Source organism: Ascaphus truei, chromosome 14 (genome assembly GCF_040206685.1).
Source record: "Ascaphus truei isolate aAscTru1 chromosome 14, aAscTru1.hap1, whole genome shotgun sequence".
Classification (NCBI taxonomy): Eukaryota; Metazoa; Chordata; class Amphibia; order Anura; family Ascaphidae; genus Ascaphus; species Ascaphus truei.
Window position 1 is genome coordinate 37,759,924 of NC_134496.1, and position 14,186 is coordinate 37,774,109.

Here is a 14,186-nt window from a genome sequence, read left to right on the forward strand (position 1 = left end):
ATTTTGTGTTTCCCATATTATGCCAAGAAGGACACTAAGCTACTGAAAGAAAATGGGATCAACACAGAACTTACGAATAATTTATTTATTTATAAAATGTTTTACCAGGAAGTAATATATTGAGAGTTACCTCTCGTTTTCAAGTATGTCCTGGGCAATAATAGCTATAGCCAGACATAACAGAGTATCAACATTTGATCTTCAGTCGTGTTTTCTTTAGAAGATTAGACCTTGACGTTTGGTCCTCCACATTATGTCGAAGGCGGGATAATGAACAGATCCTATTACCAGTAAATCCTTGCCCTTTCGATAGAACAGTAAATGCCCTTGAAAATATGAATACATCATTAACTGTGCTCGAAGACAGCGGTGCCCAACTTCAATACCTCCAACAGATCAGGATTTCAGGATATCCCAGCTTCAGCGCAGGTTGCTCAATCAGTGGCTCAGTCTTTTGAGCCACATGTGCTGAAGCTGAGATATTCTGAAAACCTGACCTGTTGGGAGGTATTGAGGACTGAAGTTGAGCACCACTGCTCTAAAGAATTAAAAACCTTCCATTTTAAAACAAAACATTGCAAACAGACCCTAATACCCAGGCAGCCAGCTTTCCTGCACACAATCACTTTTCCCTCGGCCCTTGTTGGTCTTCCTCGTTGTTCCCCTATGTTTTCTTGCAGTAGTTCCCAGGTGTAGGTCTGGGATGGGAGTACTCCCTAAGTTCCTACACACGCTCTAGTACGGAGTGTCTTGGCGAGTAGCGTGTTGGAAAAAAATTCAGAAATAAATTAATATGACTTAGCTTTCCCTTAGCTTTATTGAATAAAGGGACTTAACATTAACTTTACAGCCAGACAGCTTCTGAAGTCTTAGGAAACAAAATGTGAGACCGCGATGATTGGGATTCCCCTGCTAGATCCAAGGTCAGTCTGTCCCGCTGCTTCAATGCTCTCCCGTGATCCAGCGGGGCAAAATCAAACATAAAAAAAAACAAAAAAGAGGAGCACAGAGAAAAACCAAATCAATACAACTAATAATCACTTTATAGACAAAAATTAAAAGATCAAAACTTACATCAGTGCGAAGTGTGCCTTTTATGCTGCATTACTTCAAACTGACGTAAGTTTTCATCTTTTCATTTTTGTTTATAAAGTGATTATTAGTTGTATTGATTTGGTTTTACTCAGCGCTCCTCTCTTTTTTTTGTTTTTATAAGCTTTTGAAGTCTTCCATCAGATTTGTTATTGTTGGCTATTTTACCTTTAGACTTCAAGAAAGATATTTCCAAGATGATTTAAATGTGAGACTCTAAAAGTTTTGCAATAAACGCACATATTGTGTGTATGGAAGAAAGGATACAATGCTACTGAAAGAAATGTGATCAGCATTGAACTTATAAATAATAGGTTTAATGCCAGACATAATACAGTATAAAAATGTGACCGTGATGGGTTCAGTCGTGGGTGTTTACCTGTTTTCTCTGGAAAATGAGACCATGACATTTGGTCTTCCTCAATTGTGTGGAATATATGTGTGGCATATAGCACATTTTGATCATAAACAGACATTTATTATTTATTTATAAAATGTTTTATCTGGAAGTAATACATTGAGAGTTGCCTCTCTTTTTCAAGTATGTCCTTATGTCCTGGGCATAGAGTTATGGTGACAATACATGGTTACATTAAATCAGTGGTGCCAAAACTGGGTGGTGCAATATTTCATGGGGGGGGGGGGGGGGGCGTGCTTACTGAGGCCCCGCGCTCTTCCCAAAAGCATTTACAGTAAATGCAGAGGGAGCGTCCAAGGCCTCTGTATGTCACTTCTGGCGATGTGTCGCCATGGCAACACGACCTCACAGAACACTGGAGAAAAGGTAAATGCATTAAATGACCAGAGGTTATATATTCAATGTACAAAGCTTGCATGGACAGTTAGAGATAATATATGATTATGGGCGTATGTAACAGTTACAGAGCAGATTAAAATGCGAAAGCTGAATTCTTAAAATTACTTAACCCTGGAAGCTGTTTTGAGGGTCTCTAATAGGTTACTCCAGATGTGGGGTGCACGGTAAGAGAAGAAAGACCGGATTTGGAGATGGATCTCAGGTGATAAGTGTTGCATGTGGTAGGGGTGAGGAGTTCTCTCAGATAGGCGATTTGTCCAGAGAGTATTTGATGGCAAGACAGGAAAAATGTACTTTAAATCTGAACTCAAGGGATAGCTGATCTAGTTCTTGGAGCCTTTTGCAGAGGTGGATGTTGTAGGGATAAAGCGGCATATGAAGTTGTAGAGAGTGTCTAGTTTGTGATGAGCATGACAGATGCACTGTACACAGGGGCAGATTTTGCGCAAGGCTGACTAGGCTATAACCAAGAGTGGCAATTTTTTTTTTTGAGGCCGGCAATTTTTGTGTGTGGTGAGAGGGTCGTCTTACTTAATCCGGAGCGGCTCCCCTCCTTTAGCGTCGCATTGTCAATGCGACCTGACATCACATGACGACACGTTGCCATGACAAAGCAGTGTCACATGACGTCATGACGCTGCAGGAGGAGAGCTGCCTCCGCTGCCAGTGTGAGCCTGTGGGCGGCAAAATGGTTAAATCCATCAATGACTGTAGAATTTATAACACATTTTCTCCAGTGCAAAATGACTCAGTGGAATGCAACAACTGCAATATAACCTTATATTACCAAGGGTTATATTGTCTATTGTTACAACGATCAGTTCAGTCACAGTCTGGGAACACGGCAAGAGATCTTTTTGTGATAATTTGTAGCCAAAGCTGTTGTACTGCTTGGGAGAGGGCAGGGCTAAAAAGATGCTTGCCCCAGCGTGCTATAGCAACCAGAGGATGCTTATCATGGAACAAGAACCACATTTCTGCCTGACCCCCCTTCTGCTTGTCAGCTCCTTAAGTTCAGCTGCGGGCATTTGTTCCACATACACACACCGTGCCTGTGTGATGTATCAATATGTTGCCCTTTCTGCCTGTGAGCAGGTATCCAGTGAGTTGCTACAGCAACCTCTGAGATTCTTCTCAGAATGGGCTATCCTGCCCTCCCCTCTTGTTTGTTTCCAGATAGTCTGTCCCAAGACTATTCCTGCTACCCAGAATTCCCTCACACTTCCTTTTACCTTCAACATTGGCTGAGTGAGTACATTCTGTTACCTCTCTACTTGCAAGGCCTTATCCTTTTCACCTGCCCTTACTTTCAAAGCACCCACAGAGATACACTTTTCCAACACAAACATCTCATCCACAAGAACCTGTTTTTATTGCTGCTTCCTAAAGAAAGTGAAGAAAATATACAGGACTTGTTGTGCTTTGGAAAGAGGGCTGAGTTGAAGCTAGCTGGGTTCATTCATACCCCAGACATGACCCTGGATCCAGAATAATGCTCAGTACATTAAAACTACCTAAACATGACAGTAAGAGTTGGGGGTGGGGGGAGGGGGGCCATTGCAGTAGGTGTTATCGAATATTACAGAACAAATGATTTGGTCCAATTTCCTGCCCTCATTTTCTACTAAAACTTCTTGTAGGGACATTCGCCGCAGGTACGTTTGTGAGGCCGGCCATGCGTTTGAAGTCTTATGTAGGTAATATCCCTGCCCAACCAAGCTCATTAAAGCAAAATTAGTCCTCAAAGAAGGGTTATACCATAGTAAATATAATAAAATCACACCTAAAATATACAGATGTATTTCTACATGTACTTGCATCGTGTGTTAAGAGATTACAATATTGGATACAGGAGCATAATATTTAGCAGTTATGCCAAGGTCTCAGTCTGTTCGGTTTTCAGTGTTAAATCAGTTGTGCATTTTTCTCCTGGGTATAGTGAAGGGAGGAAGGGGGTCGGGGGGGGGGGGATGCACGATACAGCATCTCTGTAATTATATTGTCAGGATTTTGTAATGCAAATCCACACAGAGACTATTAGCATCATACTGCATCAACATGCCTCACCTATCATGGCTAATCAATACTTGCGAAAACTTGTTTTTGTTACACAAATGGGATTTCTGAAAATTGTAACAGGCTGTGAATAAATTCACAGGGCGATATTTACAGATATTTGCTAATTGGTGCTATTCCATGAGCCACCACACAGCCTTATGGGCCATAAGGTATCTTTCAGTGCCGAGAGGTGTCTTATAGCATTGCACTACTTTGTAAATATGGTTCATTTTCTGTTTATTTTTGTTATTTAATATGCAGTGCATTATTAACTGCATACAATTTGGCTGCAAGACGTCAGTATATATAACACCAGGTGGCAACATTTTAATGCTATCACTCTTGTAATATATATATATATATACACACACTGTAAATATTCCTGTATGTTCATTTGCATGTCTTAGACAGGTCTGCAACCCTGTCTTTCACCATTATCACACAGCACTTCCACTGCAGCAAGGGATTCTGGGAAATGACATGCAAATGAGCACAGAGTGCCACCTTTTGTCTCAAGCTCATATTACACGAGCAACCCTTGAGCATGCTGCTTTAAACACAGCTTTTAAGCATAGGCTGGGGTGAGATGCAAAGCTAGTAAACCCACATCCAAAGCTCAACCCCGTTATAACGCGATCCGTTACAACGCGAATCCGCTTATATCGCGATGCAAGCATGTCTCCCAATTTTCGTATTTAGGAATACTTTACAACACGATTATTGGTATCTTAAATACTTTATTGTTCAATGCATACAATTGTACGTTATTTCTAACGCGCTCCGCTTATAACGCAATGTGATTCTTTGGACCCCAAGCACAGCGTTATAAGTGGGTTGAGCTGTATATATATATATATATATATATATATATATATATATATATATATATATATATATATATATATTCTTAAATTGAAACAAAGCATTTGGCTTGTGATTTTGGCTAATAACTCTGTGATGCTGTAATGGGCTTCTCTCACGTGGCACTTGTGTAACCGAGTTAAACAGTTTTATTGCACAGAAGCAATATAGCCTAGAATATATAACAGGATTGGTTAGCCACTATGCTGTTTAAACCATGTAGCATGAGCCACCAGCCCACCCCCAGACGTCCCAGATACGTAGCAGGTTAAAATAACATTATAATACTGTTACCGTTTAAATTTGACATACTCATACAGACACTTTTGATGATCAAATAATGGATTTACACTAATAAAGATAGGTAAACATAACATGTCTGAAATACATAACATAGTCAATCAGCCACCCTTCTGCATTAACCATGGGGCATCAGTCACCACCTACGTATTCCAACAAGCTGCGATTAACCCTCAATCAAAATACAGCTCAGTAAAGCATCACATTGCATTTTCAGTTGTATACAATGTTTCAGAGATTAGTGTGTGTTGATTATACACAAGTCACATGTAGTGACCCATGCAGAAAACAATTTTTAGAATGGTTACTTTTACACATACCCTCCCTTTTGATAACCTCACTAACAAATTATACAGTTTACATATGGGGAACTGTGAATTTCTCTGTTCATAAAGTGTCATAAAGTGTCATTTGTAACCGTCTGGCTGCCAGAAGGGCATGTCACACATTGCAAAGCATTGGCCGGCAAATTGGAATTGGCTTTCTCCTCACAGGTTCGGACTGAGGAATATGGGAGACTTGTCTGCCTAAAACTAATAAGGTCAATTCCCAGCTAAATATGATAAGCATAAGAAATGTTTTATTTTACTAAAGCTCACGTGTTTTCGGAAAATCAGCAAAAAAAAATTACCTGCCAAAATATCTGTCTATCTATCGTCCTTTTCGGTGCTTTTGGACGCTCCAAGAAAAATAAGGCTTGGGCCTTTCTCTCTGAAAATGTGATGAAAGCAATCATTTACACCAAAGAATCTCTCGGACATAACACCTGAGGAGTCGCCCCAAAGGCATCTCCTTAAGAGAGGCTCCCCAATATGCATTCACTGCCCCTGTCCACCAAGCCAGTATGGAAGGAGTTAACAGCATAAGGACAAGAGCCACTACAAAGACCACCTGGAGTCCATCAGCCCGTCCCCCCTGCATGTCTGATTGAGGTACTGTGTGCTGCCTTTTTCATTTCTATCAAAGAATCTCTGGGATATAACACCTGAGTTGCCCCCAAGTTGTCAGCCAAAGGGTGTCGCCGTTGGTAGCCGTTTGGCAATATTACAGCTGCTCTATTTAATTCTGAAACTCTGAACTCTGAAACGTTGGCATACGTAACATTTACAGACAGTATTACAATTGTGTTACAAGAGGTAGATAGACCTTCAAGGTGTTGGAAGAGACCCTGCCTCAAGCAGTTTGCAATCTGTAGGAGGGGTACAGTAAGTAGACATTGGGTGCAGTACAGGGGATGAGGACTGGTGAGTTTTAGAAGCAATAGAGCAGCTGTTTGCATGTGCATCTTTATTTATATAGCACCATTTAGACATAAAAGTAAGATTAGGAAAAGGAGTCCCTGCCCCAAACCGCTTACAATCGAAGTGAGCTGTAACATTACCAAATAGCAGCAAATGGCAGCAAACAGCGTACATTCTTCGGGTGTCTGTCTTCTGGGCAGCACAGATTGAAAGGTTCTGAATGAATTCAGCTGGGCTTTGCAATTCCTTTGTCCAGTCATAAACACTGCAGGGGGTGGGGTTGGTGAAACACATAGCAGCAAGAAATCACAGATGTTAACCCTTAGCACACTGGTTCTGTGCAGAGGGGAGCAATTCATGGGGAACCCTTGCAGATGTCGACCTGTGGGGCGACGCAGATGTAGACTGAAGAGGTTCTGAATGACTTTAGCTGGGCTTTGAAATTCCTTTATCAAGTCATAAACATTGATGATGCTCTCATATGTTAAAAACTAAATAAATATTTGGTTGAACAAAACAATACTATAATTCTTTTCTGAGTTACACTTTATTTCAAATGTAATTTACAACAAGTATTACAATATAATTATTTAACAGTTTACAATAGTAGGGCAGAAAGTGAGGAAATGATACATATTATCCCATATTTACTAAGCAATTTTCTGCAATAAGCCATCTTCTTATGCTGGAAGACACAATTGACTTGAACAGGTTGTTAGGTGTCTTTCAGTGCCTGAAGGTGCATTATGGCAGTGGACTGATTAGTCAATATGACTCATCATCGTGTGTTTATTTTACCCCATCTTACTTCTTCAGAAGAGGCCAATTATAACATGATTTGTCGTATACTAATGGAGCAGGAAATTATATTTCATTCGTAAGAAATGTAGAGGTAGGAATCAGTGCTTCGTCAAACCATAACTAAGGACCTACAATTGTCCCTCTTATCTTTGTCATTAGAGATACTGTAAGATGACACATTCCTATTTGACAGGATGTTATTTGGCATAAAAGTATCTCTGTGAGTATCTAGTGGGCAGGTTATGGAGAAGTTTTCTTATTTGCCACCTGGTTAATGGCTCAAAAACAATGATGCAGAAATCAATTATTACTGTGATGCAGATCAGTATTTGTTTGAACTCACAGGAAAAGTTCTTGGCAAGACAAACACAATTTGCCCTTTTTCAGCAACAACAACAAAAAATGTGGCTGCATCCGAGTTCTCAAGCGAATCACCGGTATTAAGCTATAGACAAAGGTAATGTTTATTGCAATTCTGATATTTTGGGAAATTCTCTAAAATGGCTAGGTTTTCTTAATGCGGAGATTAAAAATAAGTTGTACACATCATGTGCTTGTGTATTTGGAAAGGCACTCAGGTGGGAGAGGGCGTGTAACACAAACATAGTAGACAGTGATCAGGTGATGAATCGCACTCCATGAATTTTAATAAAACAGTTATGTCTAGTCAAATTGGCAAACAATGGCACTGGCATGGAGGGGGTCATCGTGCCCATGGCTGCGGTGATGGTGGTTTGAAAAGACTAATGAGCGGTACCCTAAAGAAAATAGTTATTTTTTTCCAGTTGCTCTTATGGAAAGAGCAGCAGTTGTACTTAACCACCTAGTATGACAATACAGTTAACAGAAAGGAAAGTTTTGTCAACACCATCATCTTCCTAATCAGATCACGAGGACAAACTTCCTACGACCATGTTGGATAAGATTGTAGAGAGATAGCTAGATGCTGTTGGCAGAAATAAAAGGGGCTTGCAGAGAGTAGCCACCCATTCCAAACTAAGAACACATGTTGTTAATACTAATGTAAATGGAAAGGGATGACGCTGAAGAGGAGCGTTATTAAATTAGTAAATTAGTAAATTAAATGCCGGGGGAGGGGCGAAGGACTCTAACTTCACTTACTTTGGATCAGACGGCTTCTGGCGACGCGTCACCATAGCAACGCAGAGTCAAATAACGCTGCATTGTCATGGCAACGTGACATCAGAACGCCGGAGCCAAGGTAAGAAGGGGGAGGGGGGGAAAGCCGGCAGGGGGGCACAGGGAAAAATATTGCGCAACTTTGATCTATGTTGTTCTATTTACTACCCAGCTCTACTTAGAATACTAAAGGAAACTGTGACAGGGCAGAACCCCTGTCTAAAAGGGCTTCATAGAAAGCCTGTATTGGTCTGAGGAATCCAGCAGGGAGCTGGTTAATTGCAACAACAGACAATTAACCAGTCTTCACATGGCTCACCAGAAAGGTAGTTAAGCCTCCTGCTTGAATTGCAGGAGAGCTCTTAAGCAAAGAAGGACTGTGTTGCCAGCATGAGACTCACAGGAACAGTTGTCTTGAGCACAGGACTGTGCTGCCTGTAAGACACCCTGAAACCAGAACCTTTACATCCAGAGCACAGCAGACCCTGGAATCCGCCAGAGGATGGCCCTAATGGACACACAGAGAGACTGACATAAAGAGCCCCTTGCTTACATGAATCTCTTTGGACTATGGAGTCATAGGTTGAAAAGTGTGACGGTTCAGGGGATTCCTTCCCCTTCATGTGTCCCTGATGTCACACGCTCACCTACCCTCTCTGTCCCTTCCACTGCCAGCCTCCCTTCTTTTGCCCACACCTGTCCCTCTCCGGCAGCCTCTGACGCCGTTCCTATACCGCGGCGCGCGCCCTGCAAGACTCGCGCACCCGTGTGGTCACCCGAGCCCCCGCTGCAGCGTCCCCCACTCTCAGGCCCCCTCGGTATCTGCCCCCATGTCCTTACCTCCGGTGGCTGTTCCCTCCGTTCCTCCATTCCCCTCTGCAGGGATCCCCGCGGCGCGGCGCTCTGCGCGCCTCCTGACGCAGCCTGAACTCTACCTTGCTGACCTCTGTAATCCCTGGATTTGGCTTACGAACTTGACTACTCTGATTTCTGGATCCCGGGACTCTGGCGCACGGACACCACTACTCTTACGCTATACCACCAAGGCGTTGCAAGTATTACTAACTATCTTCCAACAGGCCCAGCAACGCCATACCACACTTCGGGCTCGCCCTCACTGCTGTGGGTGTGTGGTAATACCGTTCCCACCTCAGTATTGGGGTCTTGCCAGGTCTGTGGGCATACAGGCGTGACAAAAAGAAGCCTATCCTCCAAGCCATGCAGATAGGGATGGAGAAAGTGAGTTAGCCCTTACAAAGGCATAGGATGTTTGTTTATTATGTTCTTCCTTAAACTGTATTGCTTAAAGCTATGGATGAATAAAAGCCATGGTTTATTATTCCCCAAACATGTCTCCCTGTGTGTACCTCTGCACATCTCTTACAGGAACTAGAACAGCAAAATGTTTTGGGTACCCTCCCATTTTTTATTAAATTCCAGATTTCCCTTTTTTCCCATCAAATAAAAATACCACTTGTGAGCACATTCACGTCTCAGACCGTTCAACAACCCTGCTTTTCACCATTATCTCTTATCATGCAATGCTTCCACTGCAGCCAGGGATTCTGGGAAATGACATGCAAATGAGCACACTGTGTCACCTTTTGTTTCTTATCCATTTTAATATGGACCCCTATAAACTTATGCTTTATTCCATGTAACGGTCTGAAAATTGTCTGCAATCAAGACTGCTTGGTCTTTGTTTTTACCAGTAAAGACTCCACCTTCTGTACTCTCTCTCTCATCCCTATTCAGCAAGAGCACTTCCAGATATCATCAGAGTAATACAATTTTCGTTAATCATAGGCTACGGATATAGCTTGCTTTTCTAACCTAACCCCTTAATTGCAGACGGAAACATTTGTGTCAGGATTTGAACGTGATAGAATTACTTTCGGTGATAGAATTACTTTCGGCTTACCAGCCTTAGGCCGCGCCTATAGTGCCCGCAACGGCGACGCGACGCGTGACGTCACCCGTCGCCGCTAGCGAAAGTTGTATTTTGCTTTGCGGTGGCGTCTCAGCGACCCGGGCATTGATTGGTTCAGGGGCTGTCACATGAGGCGACAGTCCCTGAAAAATCAAATATTCCCGGGTTCCGAAAATGGCGTCGCCCTGTCGCCCTTACTATAAGCGCATACGGTGGCGACAATGCATTATAAGCGCGCCCTTAGACGTGTCACAGACGGTTGTTTCAGCGACATTAAATTACTTTAGATCTACATTTTTAAGTCAGCAAATAAAAATACTGCGTATGAGCACATTCACAACATGTCTCAGAAAGGTGCAGAAACCTGACCTTCCCCAGAATCACACAGCATACAATGCTTTCACTGCAGCCATGGATTCTGGGTAATAACATGCAAATAAGCACGCATAGTGTCAACATTCGAATGAGAACGGGAGGGGGAAGTTGTTGTTCAGGGGGATTTTTAGTCTGAGCTTGGTGAAAGCCAGACAATTAGGTTATTTCACTCGCATTTTAGGTGAATTAAAGTAAAAGTCCCGCTTGTAATAAAGCCTTTCCAGTTTATCGCTGGTAAGCATCCACGTCTTTTAATGCGCCCAAGATGAACATGTGAGTTCCATGTTCATAGAGCGTTCATTGCACATGACAGTTTTCACTCCCTGAGAGGCCGGCAACGCATTGCAAAGGTGGTTAAAAAAACAAAAAGTTATTCTTCTCTTCGGATTTTTAGATTTATTTTATTGTACCTATTAGCTTGAAGTAAAAGAAAAAAAATCTATCCTTTTAGTTGCAAATATGCAGTGGTCGCATTGCCTTAACAAATACAGAAACAGAAAAGGGCGGAGCCTTTATAAAAATAAATATATATATATATATATACACATACACACACACACACACACTGTGTGCTCATTTGCATGTCATTTCCCAGAATCACTTGCTGCAGTGGAAGCACTGTATGCTAGCTGATAATGGCAAAAAAGTAGGGTTGCAGACCTGTCTAAGACATGTGAATGTGCTCACAAGTGATCTCTCTCTCTCTTTCTCTCTCCCTCTCTCCCTCTCTCCCTCTGTACGTTCTCCCTACCTACCAATTAGATTGTAAGCTCCTCGGAGCAGGGACTCCTTCCTTAATGTTACTTTTACAGTATGTCTGAAGCACTTATTCCCATGACCTGTTATTTATATTATTTGTTATTTATATGACATGTATTACTACTGTGAAGCGCTGTATGTACATTTATGGCGCGATATAAATAAAGACATACAATACAATACAATATAATATACAGAGTACAGCAACTACAAATATCACTTGTGAGCACATTCACATGTCTCAGACAGGTTTGTAACCCTGCCTTTCCCCATTATCTCTTAGCATACAACACTTCCACAGCAGCCAGGGATTCTGGGTAATGACATGCAAATTAGCACACAGCATCAACTTTTGTTTCCTGTCCATTTTAACATGGACCCTCCTATAAGCTCACTCCCGCTGTATTACAGTACATTGCCTTTTTAGCACAGCCTCGGTTAGAGAAGTTCAGAGCAAGTAAACCTACTCACAGACTGCTACGTCGACCTTTTGGGTCTCATCAGTGTGAGGTTAGTTACTGTCTAAACAATCCCGGAGGATGTATCAAGGCAAACAATAGTGCATTTGATGCAACTGCTCCATTTTGTTCTTTCTGTATACAAGTTACTTTGCTCAGCTCCTTACATCTTTCTGCACAACTTCATACACAAATTGGCTTCAATGGGAATTTGGAAGAACGGCTGCTTCAGAGTATATAAAAATGTACCCTTAAGTAGATTAAATTATTGCTTTATTCTCGATGGGTATAAACTGCTTTAAAACTGATTAAAAAACGTCAGCAGTTTAGTGAATAACTCCTGTTTAAGAATGCCTGAAGGCCTATTCCTTTTTAGGGAATGCAGAACAGGTATTTTAGTTACTATGCATCAAGTAGTGCTATTTGGGGTAAATCTCTCATTTCCTTTTAAAAGAAAGGATCTTCACCTTTTCATAGTAGAAAATCACACCTCCGTTTTGGACAGGGTGGGGGGGGGGGGGGGGTGCGGTGTAAAAGAGAGCTTGGGACAACCCGCTCGGGCCGAGTGTAAGAGGGAGAATGACTGACCAATCCCGGAAGTGCAGCTCGTTTTCATTCTGGGCCCCTACCTTTGCCAGCCTTATCCTTGCACGCCCCACCTAAATACCCTCCACGCTCAACATATCCCCCCTTCCTGCTCAACTGATTGGCCGCAGCCACCTCTACCCTCTAGTCATTGCCCCCCTTTCACCAGGCGTGACTAGTAGTCGGTTCTCTCATCCCAACAACACGGGGACCAGGTAATAACTTCCTTCCTGGGCCCGAGAAAGCTGACGACGGGCCTAGTTTCAGATAAAATGCATTTGCCTTTTTTTATTGTTTGTTTTTTTTACAGGACCCATTGACAGCAGTTGATAGGGATTAAATTATTTCAAGCATTTATTAAAGCGAATTTTAATAATATAATCATTCTGGACACTAGGCCAAAAAGCCAGGACTCTTCATCAAATTGGATCAGACAAACATGTGGCTCCAGCAGATTTGATTAGTGTGCTAGACTGCAAGGGCTACCAAGCTTTTCATTGTAATTGTATAATGTCTGATTTTCAAGCATTCATCATTTAAAGTGACTAACCAAGTGCAGCCATGTTCTGATGATGAATAATGGGTATGAAAGTACAAAGATCAGGCGGCGCATTTTACTGCAAGATAATACCTTGTCCCCATAGTACTGATATTTCGTTGTTGGATATGTGTAACCAGTGGAGGATTTAAAATGTTGCCGCCCGTAGGTACTTAACCCTTGCCGCCTTCTCTTTCACACCGCCCTCCTCCCCCTCCTGCAGAGTCGCAACGTTAAATGATGTCGCGTTGTCATGGAAACATGTGATGGCATCACTTGATGCTACGATACTGTAGGACAGGGGTGGGGAACCTTTTTTCTGCCAAGGGCCATTTGGATATTTATAACATCGTTCGCGGGCCATACAGACACAGACAGGCAGGCACACAGAAGGCACACAGAACCCCGCCCCCCTACCTCTGGTAGTTGCTGCTGGGGGGATCGTGTAGGGCGGATGCTGGGGTAAGTGCGGGGGGAACTGCTGGACAAGCATGGGGGAAGTGCAGGGAATGCTGCGGGGGAAGTATGGTGGCTGCTGGGGGATTGCTGGGGCTAGTACGGTGGCTGCTGGGGATTGTGTAGGGCTGCCGGCGCCTCACACCACCTCCTCCCTCCTCCCGATCGGGCTCGCGGCGGCCATTTTTTTAAAAATTAGCGCGACCCCGGTTATAGCAGTTGCCTTAGCAGGGCCAGACCAAATGATTTTGAGGGCCTTATACGGCCCTCGGGCCTGACATTCCCCACCCCTGCTGTAGGAGGAGGAGGAGGGTGCCGTGATGAAGGTAAGAGACCTTTACAGAGGCCCCATGTTCTCCCCTGACAATCAGTGGGTAAGAGAGTGGGGCCACCCCAACATTTTGCATCCCTATGCCCGGGCCTAATAGGAAATTTACCATTGTGTATCAAGGCAAAGTGGTACAATCTTAGAGCAATAAACTGCACTAGATGCATTACAGACAAATTCCTATTCATTTCAATGGGCTTTTTCCTTTGCTACACATGTAGCACTTCTTTTGTCCTAGAATTGCGCCACTTTCGCCTTGATATGTGCATCCTAATGTTTGCAGAAAGGTGTGTGATGGGAGGGGGTAAACAGGCTACCCAATAAAACTTTAAGCCGATCTGGTTACCCCTAAAATGTATAGCTTATAACGCGATGCAAGCATGGCTTCCAATTTTCGTATTTATGAATACTGTATTTTACAACATGATTATTGGTATCTTAAATACT